Below are 17,946 nucleotides of genomic sequence, written 5' to 3'. Positions count from 1 at the left end.
ACGGACGGACATTTGGTGAATTATAGTAAGATACCTTTACACGAGGAGATTGAATGACTCTGCAAGATAAAGTAAATGTAATATGTACAGATTCACGTGATTACGATCCCATCCAGAAACATGTGATTAGAATCCCATCCACGATCACATGGTTAAAATCCCATCCACAATCACGTGATTATAATCCCATCCACAAGCACGTGATTATAATCCCATTCACAAACACATGATTAATCACATTCGCAATCACGTGATTATAATCCCATTCACAATCATGTGTTTGAATCCCAACCACAATCACGTGATTAGAATCCCACCCACAATCATGTGATTAGAATCCCATTCACAATCGTGTGATTAGAATCCCATTCACAATCACGTGATTATAATCCCATTCACAATCACGTGATTATAATCCCATTCACAATCACGTGATTATAATCCTATTCACAAGCACGTGATTATAATCCCATTCACAATCACATGTTTGTATCCCAACCGCAATCACGTGATTAGAATCCCACCTGCAATCACGTGATTAGAATCCCACCTGCAATCACGTGATTAGAATCCCATTCACAAGCATGGGATTCGAATTTCATTCACAATCACGTGATTATAATCACATTCACAAGCACGTGATTATAATCACATTCACAGTCACGTGATTATAATCCCATCCACAATCACGTGATTATAATCCCACCCACAATCACGTGATTATAATCCCATCCACAATCACGTGATTATACTCCCATTGACAATCACGTGGTTATAATCCCATTGACAATCACGTGATTATAATCCCATCCACAATCACGTGATTATAATCCCATCCACAATCACGCGATTATGATCCCATTGACAATCACGTGATTATAATCCCATTGACAATCAAGTGATTATAATCCCATCCACAATCACGTGATTATAATCCCATCCACAATCACGCGATTATGATCCCATTGACAATCACGTGATTATAATCCCATCCACAATCACGTGATTATAATCCCATTGCCAATCACGTGATTATAATCCCATTGACAATCAAGTGATTATAATTCCATCCACAATCACGTGATTATAATCCCATCCACAATCACGCGATTATGATCCCATTGACAATCACGTGATTATAATCCCATTGACAATCACGTGATTATACTCCCATTCACAAGCACGTGATTATAATCCCATTCACAAGCACGTGATTATAATCCCATTCACAAGCACGTGATTATAATCGCCGAGGATTAATATCATCCATCCTTAAATGCGTTCTCTTCCTCCACACAAAGCTCTCGATGTTTATTATGACACTTCTTGATTAGGAATAAAGAATCGTTGCATGGCTACTCTCACCAAGCATAAGCATATCGGTGAGTAACCTCACCTGCAGATTGCCGGTAGACAGGTGATGCACACAGCGTGTTGGTTGTGCTTTCAACGTTTGGCTCGGGTTTTCTTTCTTTCCCTCTTGCACGTCTCATTAGGCTCATCCATATCAATGACATCCATGCAGAGTTCCATCCACTTTAATCCCTCCATTGTAACACGTGTTTCCCAAACTTTCAACATGGTGACCAACCTAAATCCCTCGTTCTTTCCCGTATTTTGATCGGGTTTATTACTCACAGCTTTTCCCGTCTATTTTTATTCCATCAAACTGGATTAACGCATTCCGACATCATTATCGGCTCTCACGGAAACAACAACAGGTAGTCGTCTTCACTTGGTCCATAACTGAGAACGTGCTGGTTCGTCTCATCCACAATCACGTGTAACCATAGTAACCATATTTGGCACCTTATACGCTGGTCCATGGATGTCATTGAAACATGACAAATAAGCTGGGGTCATGAGCATGAAAATAGAAAGGTACAAATTAAATGGTGAATATACCATGGGAGGTGCAGACACTGTACAGGTAACAAGGTGGGAGAGTGGGAGGTCGATTTTAAAATAGATTCATGGACGACCAAGGTGTAATCGAGGGGTGATCAAGGTGTAATCGATGGGTAAGGTAGGTGTAATCGAGGGGTGATAAAGGTGTAATCGTGGGGTGATCAAGGTGTAATCGATGGGTAAGGTAGGTGTAATCGAGGGGTGATAAAGGTGTAATCGAGGGGTGATCAAGGTGTAATCGAGGGGTGATCAAGGTGTAATCGAGGGGTGATAAAGGTGTAATCGAGCGGCGATAAAGGTGTAATCGATGGGCAGTCAAGGTGTAGGCGAGAGGGCGGTCAAGGTGTAGTCGAGAGGCGGTCAAGGTGTAGTTCAGGGGCGGTCAAGGTGTAGTCGAGAGGCAGTCAAGGTGTAGTTCAGGGGCGGTCAAGGTGTAGTCGAGAGGCGGTCAAGGTGTAGTCGAGGTGTAAGGTGAGGTACGTCACAATGAATGGCTGGAAACTCAGGAGCAATTCCTCCACTTGGAGTTTCCCGAACTTGGTTGACCGCAGCGTGATCAGGGTCACAGCGATCCTCACGCGTTGCACCTGATAGTGTTTCACTATCAGTACAGGTGGGTTCACTATCCGTACATGGCGTAAAATCGAACCCCCGCTTGGAAACCTCAATCCTCAAAGACACCGGCCTGCTCTTTTCGAGAGGTGCTGCGACGTTATAGTTGACGCGGTCGTTTTGGTTTACCTGCTATGGGACATCCTTGGTGTACGAGGCAAACTCCACCTGCGGTGAAGGTGAATGTGACCCCAATTTACCTGCAGGGTGTATACTGACAAGGTGACGTCTACTTTAAGCCGCCGCACCCAAGCCACGCCAGTAGTCACCCCTACCTGGACCCCCACCCTACCTGTAAGTGTAAGCTCCGCTTGAACAAACACGCAGGGGGGTAATTAATATGGCTACTGCCATGCGAGCTACCTTTCCCATATGTCTCCACGCCGAATCAAAGGTTACTGCTTCAGATCCAGGTGTTGTCATGATTAAGGAGGGGCAAGTGAACAGCACACTCGCCTACCTTTCATCACAAAACAGAGATAGTACTCCCATTCTTCTTCTTCCCTATTCGTTCTTCTTCTGCTTTCACATGCAGCACACGCAGCGAGGTTCTTCTTCCTCCACAATCGTTCCTCTTCTAATTTTGCATGCAACACAGCAGCAAGGTTCTTCTTCCTCCATAATCGGTCCTTTTCCTCTTTCGCATTCAGCACAATCAGCGCTGTTCTTCTTCTTCTTCCTTAATCGTTCCTCTTCTTCTTTCGTATGCAGCACAAGCAGCGAGGTAGCATCATTGGCTGAGGGCGTGGCTCAGGGGCTGTGCTGCTGATGCAGTGCCCCATGCAGGTGAGGACCGGAATTTGGAGCTTGTTCAGGATGCCGGCGATAGCTCGCCTATGAAGGACACCCTGGGTGTCTTTAAGGTCCACCAACTCATGTTATAAGATGAAACACCCAATCTAACATCCATCCGAGGGACGTTACAGCCTTACACACATTTATGAATCTGACACCTGTGAAATCTGTACCTGTGAAACACCAGGATTACAGTTTAGAGCTGCGTTGGGATTCGAACCCAGGCTTGACGGCCTCGAGTAAAGGTGAGTGTGTGTACCTGATGGTCTATCCTGCCGGCCCACATTTTCTCTCGTTTGTATTGTTACGGTTTTTAGAACCTTCACTCGTAAATTTTAGTAAATGTTTCCCTTATAAATGTTCCCCTGTAAATATCCCCATCAATTGGCTTGTTAAAGATCGCACCCTAGTTAGTCCATGTACAACACGTAGCGAACCATAGGACCTCTCCATAGTTATTTCATTATTATGTGTTTCAGTTAAGGATCTGTTCCCAATAGTTGAATCTGCGTTGCCTTCCATTAATCAAATAAGATAGGCCCCTTTCAATTTCCCCAATCGCCTCACCCGCGTCTCCGCAAAGTAACAGTCAAGCAGCGTTCGCTGCTCCTTGTCTTGATGCGGTTGTTGGCCCCAAACCGCCATTAGCCATGCGGTCAAGCCGAGGAAGGAGGGGGCGGAGCCGCCAGAACAAGGTGTGGCACGTCGAATCGTCATCGGAGGTGGAGTCAGCAAGCCCTTACCGACCAACTAGGGCTGGCGAGGTACCATCGCGGGCGTGGCTCTATGAAGCACGTATTTATTCCAACGCACGTAATATAAGCGCGAGCGCGAAGCCTTTTGAGAGAGAGACGTGATCCGGCAGATGAGGGAGATACCAGGCGAGCATACCGCTGGATTGTGAGGCAGAAGAGTGGGTCCGTGACGGCGACAACAATACAGTAGTCAATTGACATTGTCCGACCGTGTGTGAAACCGAATACGTGAAGCTGCCGCTGGCTGTTCGCTTCCAGCCTGGAGCGAGGACCTGGAGCGGACCTCATTGCTGTGCCTCTACCCGAACCTTCCAGCCCTGCTGTCCCACTTGGACCCTTCTCCTTCATCCAGTCATTCCTGCCTGCTATTCCCCCTTCGTGTAAGTCTGTTTGTCTGTCTGGGGCGTTGATAATATAAGACTGCTTAAGGCTGCCCTGTGTATCTTCTTCTTCTTCTTCTTCTTCTTCTTCTGTATATTACTTGTGTTCCTCCTCTTCTTTGGTTTTGTAAATAATTATATAAATGCCTGTTATTTCTTACTTTGGTTTCTTCTTTCCCCCGATCGCTTTTGTCCTGTCTCCAATTGAGTACCTGTGGCACGATTTGGCCAACGCTCGGAATCGGGTTAGTCAATTGCTAACGGTTCGAGCCGCGGATTGCTAAACCGCTCGGCAAATACCACCTTGTCTGTGGTTCGAGCGGTACTTGTCTCCCTGCTTTGCGGAGGGATTGGTAAAGGTATTCGGGAGAACACCTTGACCAATAACCCTGATCAATTCCACGCCGCAAAGGAGCGTTACAAGTACCAGGACTAGAGACGGCCAGCTTAACAAGCCAAGGGGATTAACCCCCCCTTGCTAAGGGGAGTGCCGTCTCTGAGATCCGTAACAATTGGTGTCGGGGAGTGGGATTTGAAGCCCGAACCAAATTTTAATCCATCGAAAAAATTTGGTCAAAATTCGGAGCGGCCGAAATTTTTATTTAATATCCCAAATTAAAATCGTGCCATGGATAGTCAAGGTGATCGGGTGCCGGTAGGGGAGGTAGAAGAGGGGTTAGAGGCAATCCAGGACCCCAGGGAGGAATTGGAGGAGGAGAGCAATGAGGGTGCGGTAGCGGGGGTTGCAGGCGCACAAGATGGCGGCACCTCGCACGAGGTCACAGGGGCACAAGATGGCGGCGCCACGCATGTGGCCGCGGTAGCCGAGCCCGCAGCACTGGTGAATCTGGACCTCTTTATGGCACAAATGAGGGCCCTTATGGTCAAGACGAGTGAACAATTGGGAAACCAAATCGGGGAATTGAGAAACGACCTAGGAAGCAAAATAGAGGGGTTAGACAATAAATTTGAGGGGTTAGACAATAAATTTGAGGGGTTCGACAATAAATTTGAGGGGTTAGACAACAAGTTGGAAGGGCTAGAAGGTAAATTGGGGGGCCAACTGGAGGACGTGGGTAACTAAATCGGGGAAGTGAAGAATGGGTTAACGGGGCTAGAAGACAAGATGGGAGGCAAATTGAGGGAGATGGGGGAGCAATCCGCCTGGGAAGTCAAACAAATGGGGGAACAGATAGAGGAAGTAAAAATCGGGCTAGAAACCAAATTGGACACCCACAAGGGGATTTGGAGCCGATGAGGGTGGCATCTACCAAAGAGATGGGAGAGATGGGGGAGGATATAAGGCGCGGAGTGAGCGAAGAGGTCGCGGGGGTGCGCAACGAGGTAAAGCGGGGTGAGGAGCGCATGGAGAAAGAGGTGAGGAACAGCACGGCTAGGTTACAGGGGGGCATAGAGGATCTGACATGAGGAGTACAGCAGCTGACAGTGGGACAAAAGGAGCTTGGGGAGCAGGTGGAAAAGAACACGGCAGTGATAGGAGGGTTGAAAGCGACCCAGAAGGAAATAAAGAAAGAATTAATAGCAACGAAGAAGGAATGTCAGACGGTACATGAGGGACTGACGAAGAGGTTAGAGGAGGTGGTAGAGGCAATGGAGATGAAAGAACGCGAAGTCAGGATGCACATAGAAATGACCACGGTGGACTTAGAGGAAGAAATTGAAGGGGCGCACCGGGAAATAAAGGAGGTGAAGCAGAAGCTAGAGGAAGTGGAAGAGGGGGTAAGTGAAATTAAAAAGAGACGGAGGGAGACTAAGAAAGAGATAAAGGAGGAGGTGATGGAATTGGTGCAAGGTCTGTGCTCACAGCGCGATGATGTGCTTACTGACCAAATAAAGAGTTTGCAGGTGGCGGAGGAGGTGCAAAGAAGAAGAGGCGCTGAGGTGAGTGGCGATATGCTCGGAAATGTATATGGTGTGAAGGGAGATTCAGCGAGCTTGGGTGTTGGTCTAGACCCGGGCGTTCGTGAGAGGCCGCTGGTGAGGTGTGCGGCTGGTGCAGAGTGCGTGGAAAGAGGATGTGTGCAAGGATGTCCGACTATGGGGAGTGCGAGAGGTATTGGTGAGCCAGGGTGTGCGGTCGTGATTGGGTGTGTGCAAGAATGCACCCCCATGAGTGGTATGGAGTATGTACCGGGAGAGGGTGCGCAAGAAGGCTCACGAGAAAAGTGTGGAACGGAGGTGTGTGTGAGGAAAAAGTGTGCGCCGAGGAGTGAGTGTGCTGTCGAGAGTGAGAGTGAATGCACGACCGAGTGTGGTGGTAAGAGTGACACGGAGTGCGAGTTGGTTGTCGAGAGTGAGAAAGAATGCACACCTGGAATGGTTGAGCGTGCACGGGAATGCACACCTGAGTTGGTGGTGAAGCGCGTGATTGGGTGTGCAAAAGAGTACACACCCATGGTTGTCACAGAGGATGTGACCGAGGAGTGGGCGCGAGGAGGTGTGTTGAAGAAGTGTGCGAACGACGAGCGTGCGCCAAGGTGTGTGAGGAGGTGTGCAGTGGCCAGGTGTGTAATGAAGTCTGTGAGCGAAATGAGTGTACCTGGGTGGTGTGTAGGAGAAATTGCAATAACAGAGTGTTTGGAGACACCTGGATGTGTGAGTATGGGAAGAGTCGCGTGGTGGTGTGAGCATGTACGGGGAGCATCGACGTTAAACGGAGAAGAGGTTAGACCGATGTTTAGTCGACGCGAGCCCTCGGTCCGTGCCGGGCTTTGGGTACTGCGGGAACCGGCGAGGGTCGTAATCACGGCTGTTTCAAAAGAACCGCCGTGCGCGATCCGCGCCGGGCCCCGCCCTGCATGGTCGCGTCCGCGCTTTGCTAAGCAGAGCGGGTGGCCTGGTTCGAGGGAAGGTAGGAAGGGTCAGGACGGCGCCCCCTTGTGGTTGCAGCATTCCGGCCAGGCAAGATTAGGCCATCGGGTGGGAGACCGAAAGGCTCCACGCCGAGGTGGACCTTGGAATCTCGGCCCGAGTAAACCTCCTCCCCTGAACCGAATGCCGGACGGATCCAACCGCAGTAGACAAACCACCCGCATTCATCGCTCGGCTTTGCGAAGCCGAGCTTTGAAAATGTAACGACGCACCGAGGCTCAAGTTAATGGACATTTGGTAGCAGTAAATTTGATTGGCAAATTGAATTGGCAAATTGGATTGGCAAATTTGATGGGTAATTTGATTGGCAAAATTGAAATTTGATTGGCAAAAATTGGATGGGCAAAATTGATAGTGAGAGATGCCCGATGTGGAGGGATGGCAACTCCGCCATCCCTCCCATCCCCGGGCACATGAGCATTAGTTATGGGGTTTTGGCGGTGCAAACCAAGCCAGGGAGGGTTTGGATAATAATTGTTAGGCAAGGGTAGAGTAGGTGACAGGGGGGGTGACGTACGATAGGGACGAGCTTTCTCCGCTCGCTCCCATGCGCACCTCACCTCTGCATTACCTTGTATTGATGTGTACCCTTGTGACCTTGCTCCGATGCTTGCTGTGTCCTTCCTTCCCCACTCACGGCTTGTTTCTTTTGGGTCCAGGGGGGAGTGTGCAGGTAGCCGCACTTGTGTGCCCGAGCCGCCGCTGCACAGCCTGCCTGGATCGATACACCACCTTATGGACCGCACGACTTGCGGCCTAGCACCACCATATGGACCACACGCTTCTGTGGCCAAGCACGACACCCTTATGGACCCCACATGTTGGGGCCTGGCCCCTCTGCTGGGACCGGCCATGATGGCCAGAGAGAGTTCTTTGTTTGCGGACCACGGTGAGGTGGCCCCTTTTGCCATACAGGTGGACCACCCATAGTTGGCCCCTGTTGGCCCTAAATAAAAATGGACGCGTTGTGTGCCTTTTTATTATTTGCAAATAGGCAGCAAGCAAAGACCAAGAAGAACGACAGGAAGAAACATCGGCCAGCAGAGCAGGATCTGACAAGAACCGGTCAACAGTTTGTGTTGTTTTTATGTGTGCAATGAGCACTGGATGGTGCTTTGTGCGTTTCATGGTGCTTATTGGTGCTGATGGTGCGTTGGTGCTTTGTGATGCTCTTGTGCTCGGGGGTGCACTGCAATATCAATTGTGCATCCCCGGGCAATTGAGTATGGTGTATCGGTGCAGTGCAGTGCATGCTCTTCCTCTTTTTCAAAAACATATTTTTGTCTCCCAAAATGACAGGTCCTGGGTTTGCAGTGTAAATACAAATTAGTGTTTTGTAAATAATGCTCCCCACCGTAAATGTATAGTTTGAAAACCATTCCGTGATTCGGTTATTCTGTGGGCATGAGTCTGTTAGGTAGGATGCAACGTAGCAGGCGGGACATGCATAGTTGTTTTAAAACTGTCGCACTCAAGGGTAAGGTTAATAGTAGAGGGCTACTACATCTGAGTGTCACAATAAGTAAAGTTATTTCTGGTTGGGACGACCCTAGAGGAAAAACGGGTGCTGTGTTATGGTTTTTAGAACCTTCACTAGTAAATTTTAGTAAATGTTTCCTTTATAAATGTTCCCCTGTAAATATCCCCATTAATTGGCTTGTTAAAGATCGCACCCTAGTTAGTCCATGTACAACACGTAGCGAACCATAGGACCTCTCCGTAGTTATTTCATTATTATGTGTTTCAGTTAAGGATCTGTTCCCAATAGTTGAATCTGCGTTGCATTAATCAAATAAGATAGGCCCCTTTCAATTTCCCCAATCGCCTCACCCACGTCTCCGCAAAGTAACGGTCGAGCAGCGTTCGCTGCTCCTTGCCTTGATGCGGTTGTTGGCCCCAAACCGCCATTAGCCATGCAGTCAAGCCGAGGAAGGAGGGGGCAGAGCCGCCAGAACAGGTGTGGCACGTCGACTCGTCATCGGAGGTGGAGTCAGCAAGCCCTTACCAACCAACCAGGGCTGGCGAGGTACCATCGCGGACGTGACTCTTATGAAGCACGCATTGATTCCAATGCACGTAATATAAGCGCGAGCGTGAAGCCTTTTGAGAGAGAGACGTGATCCGGCAGATGAGGGAGGTACCAGGCGAGCATACCGCTGGATCGTGAGGCAGAAGAGTGGGTCCGTGACGGCGACAACAATACAGTAGTCAATTGACATTGTCCGACCGTGTGTGAAACCGAATACGTGAAGCTGCCGCTGGCTGTTCGCTTCCAGCCCGGAGCGTGGACCTGGAGCGGACCTCCTTGCTGTGCCTCTACCCGAACCTTCCAGCCCTGCTGTCCCACTTGGACCCTTCTCCTTCGTCCAGTCATTCCTGCCTGCTATTCCCCTTTCGTGTAAGTCTGTCTGTCTGGGGCGTTGATAATATAAGACTGCTTGAGGCTGCCCTGTGTATCTTCTTCTTCTTCTTCTTCTTCTGTATATTACTTGCGTTCCTCCTCTTCTTTGGTTTTGTAAATAATTAATAAATGCCTGTTATTTCTTACCTTTGGTTTCTTCTTTCCCCCGATCGCTTTTGTCCTGTGTCCAATTGAGTACCTGTGGCACGATTTGGCCAACGCTCGGAATCGGGTTAGTCAATTGCTAACGGCTCGAGCCGCGGATTGCTAAACCGCTCGGCAAATACCATCTTGTCTGTGGTTCGAGCGGTACTTGTCTCCCTGCTTTGCGGAGGGATTGGTAAAGGTATTCGGGAGAACACCTTGACCAATAACCCTGATCAATTCCACGGCGCAAAGGAGCGTTACAAGTACCAGGACTAGAGACGGCCAGCTTAACAGGCCAAGGGGATTAACCGCCCCTTGCTAAGGGGAGTGCCGTCTCTGAGATCCGTAACAGTATTTTACGTAAACACATATTTGTGAATACCTCGGCTAATGTAAACTAATCTCGTTCGATGAACTGTGCTTACATAACCATGGAAACCTGAGCTACGTCACACTGTAGGAGAATGTTGAGGCGAAAACGACAAGACACCAGCGGTCTACTGATTAAAAACATGGTTACAACATCTTTTACACCACCATTTGGCACCTCATACAGCGACTTTTACACCACCATTTGGCACCTCATACAGCGACTTTTACACCACCCTTTGGCACCTCGTACAGCGACTTTTACACCACCCTTTGGCACCTCATACAGCGACTTTTACACCACCATTTGGCATCTCATACAGCGACTTTTACACCACCTTTTGGCATATCGTAGATCTAATTAACTATGTACGTACTGGAGTCAGGTGGTAGGGAAAACGATCATACGTATGATATTTACCTTTACCAACAAAGGTGGTAGGAGGTTATGTTTTCACCCTGTCTGTCTGTCTGTGTCAGTTTCTGTCTGTCTGTCTGTCCATCTACATGTTTGTCTGTCTGTCTGTGTCTGTCTCTGTGTTTGTCTGTCTCTCTGTTTGTCTTCTCTCTGTTTGTCCGTTTGTGAACAAAATATCTCAAAGTTGCGGAACGATTTGGACGAAATTTCGCAGAGATGTAGCGAATGTGACAGGACGAAATTATTAGATTTTGGTGAAGATCCGGATTCGGATCCGGGTACTAGAATTTTTAACGTAAATCTTCACCATTGGGAGATAGGACCAAAAACGATACATTGTAGGATATCTCAAAAAGTTATGGACGGATTATGACAAAACGAGGTGGAAGAGTTGGTCAGGTGACAAGAACAAATTAACTACATTTTGGGTCAGTTCCGAATTTAGATCAGGCCTATCAGTGGGATACAAACCGTAAAGTGTTCAATCTGGCGGAAGGAGACATGTTACGCTCTCTACGAGTGTCGTGTCCTTCTAGTTTATACCTTTGAATTATTCTTTCCCATGCGACTTGAATAAGACCAACTTTGTACGACCCTTAATAAATGACACGCGTTCCCTTAATAAGGTAATTATGTACCTGGATTATAATATTGATTTTGTAAAAGTTTTGCTTGATCAAAGAGCTAAATGAGGAACATTGAAGGACATTAACGAGGTATCCTGCCATTGATGTCTCATTCATCCGGACAAGTTTCAGCAAACGAAATATCAGGTGTGGGTACTTGTCATCATGAACGACTGTTGGGAAGATGAAGGTTCTGAAGGACAATTAGGGCTTGTCACAATCTGAATTGTGACAATAAGACAGCCACAGTGAGGGAAGAGTGGATGAGTGACCTCATGGGAAGTTTGTGGAAGGGAAATGAGTTTAGCTCCATGAGATAAGTGGTTTTGGTCTTGGCTTGGATCCAGGTATTATAGATTGTTGGATTAAAATATAAAGTGCAAATGTATGTACAAGGAGCTAGATGTGATGAGACATCCTTTATGGCCTTTCCTTATACCTGAGTTTCCTTCTGTTGCTTATTTCAGGGCTTACCTGTTTTGTTTTTACAAGAAAACTAAAATCCTATTAAGGTGTAAGAACGCCACCTGAGCCATTGGGAAGATTTCCACACAACGACTTCTTTATTCAGTAAATGACGTGACAAACAGGTCTGTGTGTCTCTGCGAAATCTCCATATTGTATGACTGCTCTATTTACAACAACCACATGTTAAAACAGGTAACTTTGAATCATACGTACCCTCGAGCCTATGCTTAAGGGACTGCAACACGAGTGGTTTCTGACACCTTTTAAGGTAACCGATCTCCCCAAGGCACCTGAAAACCCATTAAGTCCCATCACAACACCACCCCCATTAAATACCATCAGTACACCACCCACATTAAATACCATGAGTACACCACCCACATTAAATCCCATCAGTACACCACCCCTTTTAAATCCCATCAACACACTATCCCCATTCATCCCTCCGTACACCACCCCCATCAAATCCCATCAGTACAACACCCCCATTAAATCCCATCAGTACACCACCCCCATTAAATCCCATCAGTACACCACCCCCATTAAATCCCATCAGTACACCATCCCTATTATATCCCATCAGTACACCATCCCTATTAAATCCCATCAGTACACCACCCCCATTAAATCCCATCAGTACACCACCCTCATTAAATCCCTCAGTGCACCACCCCCATTAAATCCCATAAGTACACCACCCCCATTAAATCCCATGAGTACACCACCCCTTTTAAATCCCATCAGTGCACCACCCCCAGTAAATCCCATCAGTACACCACCCCCATTAAATCCCTCAGTACACCACCCCCATTAAATCCCATGAGTACACCACCCCCATTAAATCATATTTGTACACCACCCCCATGAAATCCCATCAGTACACCACCCCCCATTAAATCCCATGAGTATACCACCCCTATTAAATCCCATCAGTACACCACCCCCATGAAATCCCATCAGTACACCACCCCCCATTAAATCCCATCAGTACACCACCCCCATTAAATCCCATCGGTACACCACACCCATTAAATCCCATCAGTACACCACCCCATTAAATCCCATCAGTGCACCACCCCCATTAAATCCCTCAGTACACCACCCCCATTAAATCCCATTAGTACACCACCCCCATTAAATCCCATCAGTACACCACCCCATTAAATCCCATTAGTACACCACCCCCATTAAATCCCATCAGTACACCACCCCCATTAAATCCCATCAGTACACCACCCCATTAAATCCCATCAGTGCACCACCCCCATTAAATCCCTCAGTACACCACCCCCATTAAATCCCATCAGTACACCACCCCATTAAATCCCATTAGTACACCACCCCCATTAAATCCCATCAGCACACCACCCCCATGAAATCTCATCAGCACACCACCCCCATGAAATCTCATCAGCACACCACCCCCATGAAATCCCATCAGCACACCACCCCCATTAAATACCATTAGTACACCACCCCCATTAAATCCCATCAGTACACCACCCCATTAAATCCATCAGTACACCACCCCATTAAATCCCATCAGTACACCACCCCCATTAAGTCCCAACAGTACACCAACCCACTAAATCCCATCAGTACACGACCCCCATTAAATCCCATCAGTACACCACCCCATTAAATCCATCAGAACACACCCCATTAAATCCCATCAGTACACCACCCCCATTAAGTCCCATCAGTACACCACCCCCATTAAGTCCCATCAGTGCACCACCCCCACTAAATCCCATCAGTACACCAACCCACTAAATCCCATCAGTACACCACCCCATTAAATCCATCAGTACACCACCCCCATTCAATCCCATTTGTACACCACCCCACTAAATCCATCAGTGCACCACCCCCATGAAATCCCATGAGTACACCACCCACATTAAATCTCATTAGTACACCACCCCCATTAAATCCCATTAGTACACCACCCCCATTAAATCCCATTAGTACACCACCCCCATTAAATCCCATTAGTACACCACCCCCATTATATCCCATTAGTACACCACCCCCATTAAATCCCATCAGTGCACCAACCCCATTAAATCCCATCAGTACACCACCCCCATTAAATCCCATCAGTACACCACCCCCATTAAATACCATCAGTACACCACCCCATTAAAACCCTCGGTACACCACCCCACTAAATCCCATCAGTGCACCACCCCACTAAATCCCATAAGTACACCGCCCCACTAAATCCCATCAGTACACCAACCCAATAAATCCCATCAGTACACCACCCCATTAAATCCATCAGTACACCACCCCATTAAATCCCATCAGTACACCACCCCAATTAAGTCCCAACAGTACACCAACCCACTAAATCCCATCAGTACACCACCCACACTAAATCCATCAGTACACCACCCCACTACATCCCATCAGTACACCACCCCAATTAAATCCTATCAGTATACCACCCCACTAAATCCCCACAGTACACCACCCCATTAAATCCATCAGTACACCTCCCCTCCCCCCATTAAATCCCTCAGTACACCACCCCCATTAAATCCCATCATTACACCACCCCCACGAAATCCCATCAGTGCACCACCACATTTAAATCCCATGAGTTCACCACGCCCATTAAATCCCATTTGTACATCACCCCCATTAAATCCCATCAGTACACCACCCCCATTAAATCCCATCAGTGCACCACCCCCATTAAATCCCATCAGTACTCCACCCCATTAAATCCCTCAGTACACCACCCCACTAAATCCCATCAGTACACCACACCACTAAATCTCATCAGTACACCACCCCACTAAATCCCATCAGTACACCACCCCACTAAATCCCATCAGTACACCACCCCATTAAATCCCATCAGTACACCACCCCATTAAATCCCTCAGTACATCACCCCCATTAAATGCCATGAGTACACCACCCCCATTAAATCCCATTAGTACATCACCCCCATTAAATCCCATTCGTACATCACCCCCATTAAATCTCATTAGTACATCACCCCCATTAAATCCCATCAGTACACCACCCCCATTAAATCCCATCAGTACACCACCCCCATTAAATCCCAACAGTACACCACCCCCATTAAATCGCTCAGTGCACAACCCCAATTAAATCCCATCAGTACACCACCCTCATTAAATCCCATCAGTCCACCACCCCATTAAATCCCATCAGCACACCACCCCCTTGAAATCCCATCAGTACACCACCCCCATTAAATACCATTAGTACACCACCCCCATTAAATCCCATGAGTACACCACCTCCATTAAATCCCATCGGTGCACCACCCCCATTAAATGCCATCATTGCACCACCCCCAATAAATCCCTCAGTGCACAACCCCCATTAAATCCCATCAGCACACCACCCTCATTAAATCCCATGAGTATACCACCCCCATTAAATCCCATAAGTACACCACCCCCATTAAATCCCATAAGTACACCACCCCATTAAATCCCATCAGTACACCACACCACTAAATCCCATCAGTACACCACCCCACTAAATCCCATCAGTACACCACCCCACTAAATCCCATCAGTACACCACCCCATTAAATCCCATCAATACACCACCCCTTTTCAATCCCATCAGTGCACCACCCCCATGAAATCCCATCAGTACACCACCCCCATTAAATCCCTCAGTACACCACCCCCATTAAATCCCATGAGTACACCACCCCCATTAAATCCTATTTGTACACCACCCCTATTAAATCCCATCAGTACACCACCGCCATTAAATCCCATCAGTACCCCACCCCCCATTAAATCCCATCAGTACACCACCCCCATTAAATCCCATCAGTACACCACCCCTATTAAATCCCATCAGTACACCACCCCATTAAATCCCATCAGTACACCACCCCCATTAAATCCCATCAGTACACCACCCCCATTAAATCCCATCAGTACACCACCCCCATTAAATCCCATCAGTACACCACCCCATTAAATCCCATTAGTACACCACCCCCATTAAATCCCATCAGCACACCACCCCCATGAAATCCCATCAGCACACTACCCCCATTAAATCCCATCAGCACACCACCCCCATTAAATACCATGAGTACACCACACCCATTAATCCCATCAGTACACCACCCCCATTGAATTTTAGTACACCACCCCCATTAAATCCCATGAGTACACCACCCCTTTTACATCCCATCAGTGCACAACCCCCATTAAATCCCATCAGTACAGTACCCCCATTAAATCCCATCAGTACACCACCCCATTAAATCCATCAGTAAACCACCCCATTAAATCCCATCAGTACACCACCCCCACTAAGCCCCATCAGTACACCACCCCCACTAAATCCCATCAGTACACCAAACCATTAAATCCCATCAGTACACCACCCCATTAAATCCCATCAGTACACCACCCCCATTAAATCCCCTCAGTACACCACCCCCATTAAATCCCATCAGTACACCACCCCATTAAATCCCATCAGTACACCACCCCCATTAAATCCCATCAGTACACCACCCCCATTAAATCCCATCAGTACACCACCCCCATTAAATCCCTCAGTGCACAACCGCCATTAAATCCCATCAGTACTCCACCCTCATTAAATCCCATCAGTACACCATTAAATCACCACCCCATTAAATTCCATCAGTACACCACCCCCATTAAATCCCATCAGTACACCACCCCTATTAAATCCCTCAGTACACCACCCCCATTAAATCCCATCAGTACACCACCCCCATTAAATCCCATCAGTACACCACCCCCATTAAATCCCATCAGTACACCACCCCATTAAATCCCATTAGTACACCACCCCCATTAAATCCCATCAGCACACCACCCCCATGAAATCCCATGAGTACACCACCCCCATTAAATCCCATTAGTACACCACCCCCATTAAATCCCATTGGTACACCACCCCCATTATATCCCATGAGTACACCACCCCTTTTAAATCCCATCAGTGCACCAACCCCATTAAATCCCATCAGTACACCACCCCCATTAAATCCCATCAGTACACCACCCCCATTAAATCCATCAGTACACCACCCCATTAAATCCCTCGGTACACCACCCCACTAAATCCCATTAGTACACCAACCCACTAAATCCCATCAGTACACCACCCCATTAAATCCATCAGTACACCACCCCATTAAATCCCATCAGTACACCATCCCCATTAAGTCCCAACAGTACACCAACCCACTAAATCCCATCAGTACACCACCCCCACTAAATCCCATCTGTACACCAACCCACTAAATCCCCTCAGTACACCACCCCATTAAATCCATCAGTACACCACCCCACTACATCCCATCAGTACACCACCCCCATTAAATCCCATCAGTACACCACCCCCATTAAATTCCATCAGTACACCACCCCACTAAATCCCATCAGTACACCACCCCATTAAATCCATCAGTACACCAGCCCCCCCCCCACCCCCCTTTAAATCCCTCAGTACACCACCCCCATTAAATCCCATCAGGACACCACCCCCACGAAACCCCATCAGTGCACCACCCCCATTAAATCCCTCAGTACACCACCCCCATTAAATCCCATGAGTACACCACGCCCTTTAGATCCCATTTGAACATCACCCCCATTAAATCCCATCAGTACACCACCCCACTAAATCCCATCAGTACACCACCCTACTAAATCCCATCAGTACACCACCCCATTAAATCCCATCAGTACACCACCCCATTAAATTCCTCAGTACATCACCCCCATTAAATCCCATGAGTACACCACCCCACTAAATCCCATCAGTACACCACCCCTTTTAAATCCCATCAGTGCACCACCCCCATGAAATCCCATCAGTACACCACCCCCATTAAATCCCTCAGTACACCACCCCCATTAAATCCCATGAGTACACCACCCCCATTAAATCCTATTTGTAAACCACCCCTATTAAATCCCATCAGCACACCACCCCCATTAAATCCCATCAGTACCCCACCCCCCATTAAATCCCATGAGTACACCACCCCACTAAATCCCATCAGTACACCACCCCTTTTAAATCCCATCAGTGCACCACCCCCATTAAATCCATCAGTACACCACCCCCATTAAATCCATCAGTACACCAGCCCCCCCCCACCCCCCTTTAAATCCCTCAGTAC

General features: G+C 47.8%; 1 long non-coding RNA gene across 1 annotated transcript in view; it reads left to right on the top strand.

The window, feature by feature from the left end:
• The first annotated feature begins 2,994 nt into the window (after window positions 1-2,994).
• Window positions 2,995-17,946, top strand: part of LOC144894163 (uncharacterized) — a 34,684-nt gene continuing 19,732 nt past the window's right edge. Inside the window, exons 1-2 of the long non-coding RNA XR_013624872.1 lie at window positions 2,995-3,125; window positions 3,232-3,306. This is a non-coding gene — a long non-coding RNA (uncharacterized LOC144894163). The remainder of the gene's footprint in view (window positions 3,126-3,231; window positions 3,307-17,946) is intronic.

Source organism: Myxine glutinosa, chromosome 10 (genome assembly GCF_964187855.1).
Source record: "Myxine glutinosa chromosome 10, kmMyxGlut1.1, whole genome shotgun sequence".
In the NCBI taxonomy this organism is placed as follows: domain Eukaryota; kingdom Metazoa; phylum Chordata; class Myxini; order Myxiniformes; family Myxinidae; genus Myxine; species Myxine glutinosa.
The sequence above is the reverse complement of the archived record's forward strand: the minus strand, read 5'-3'. Positions and strand labels throughout refer to the sequence as shown.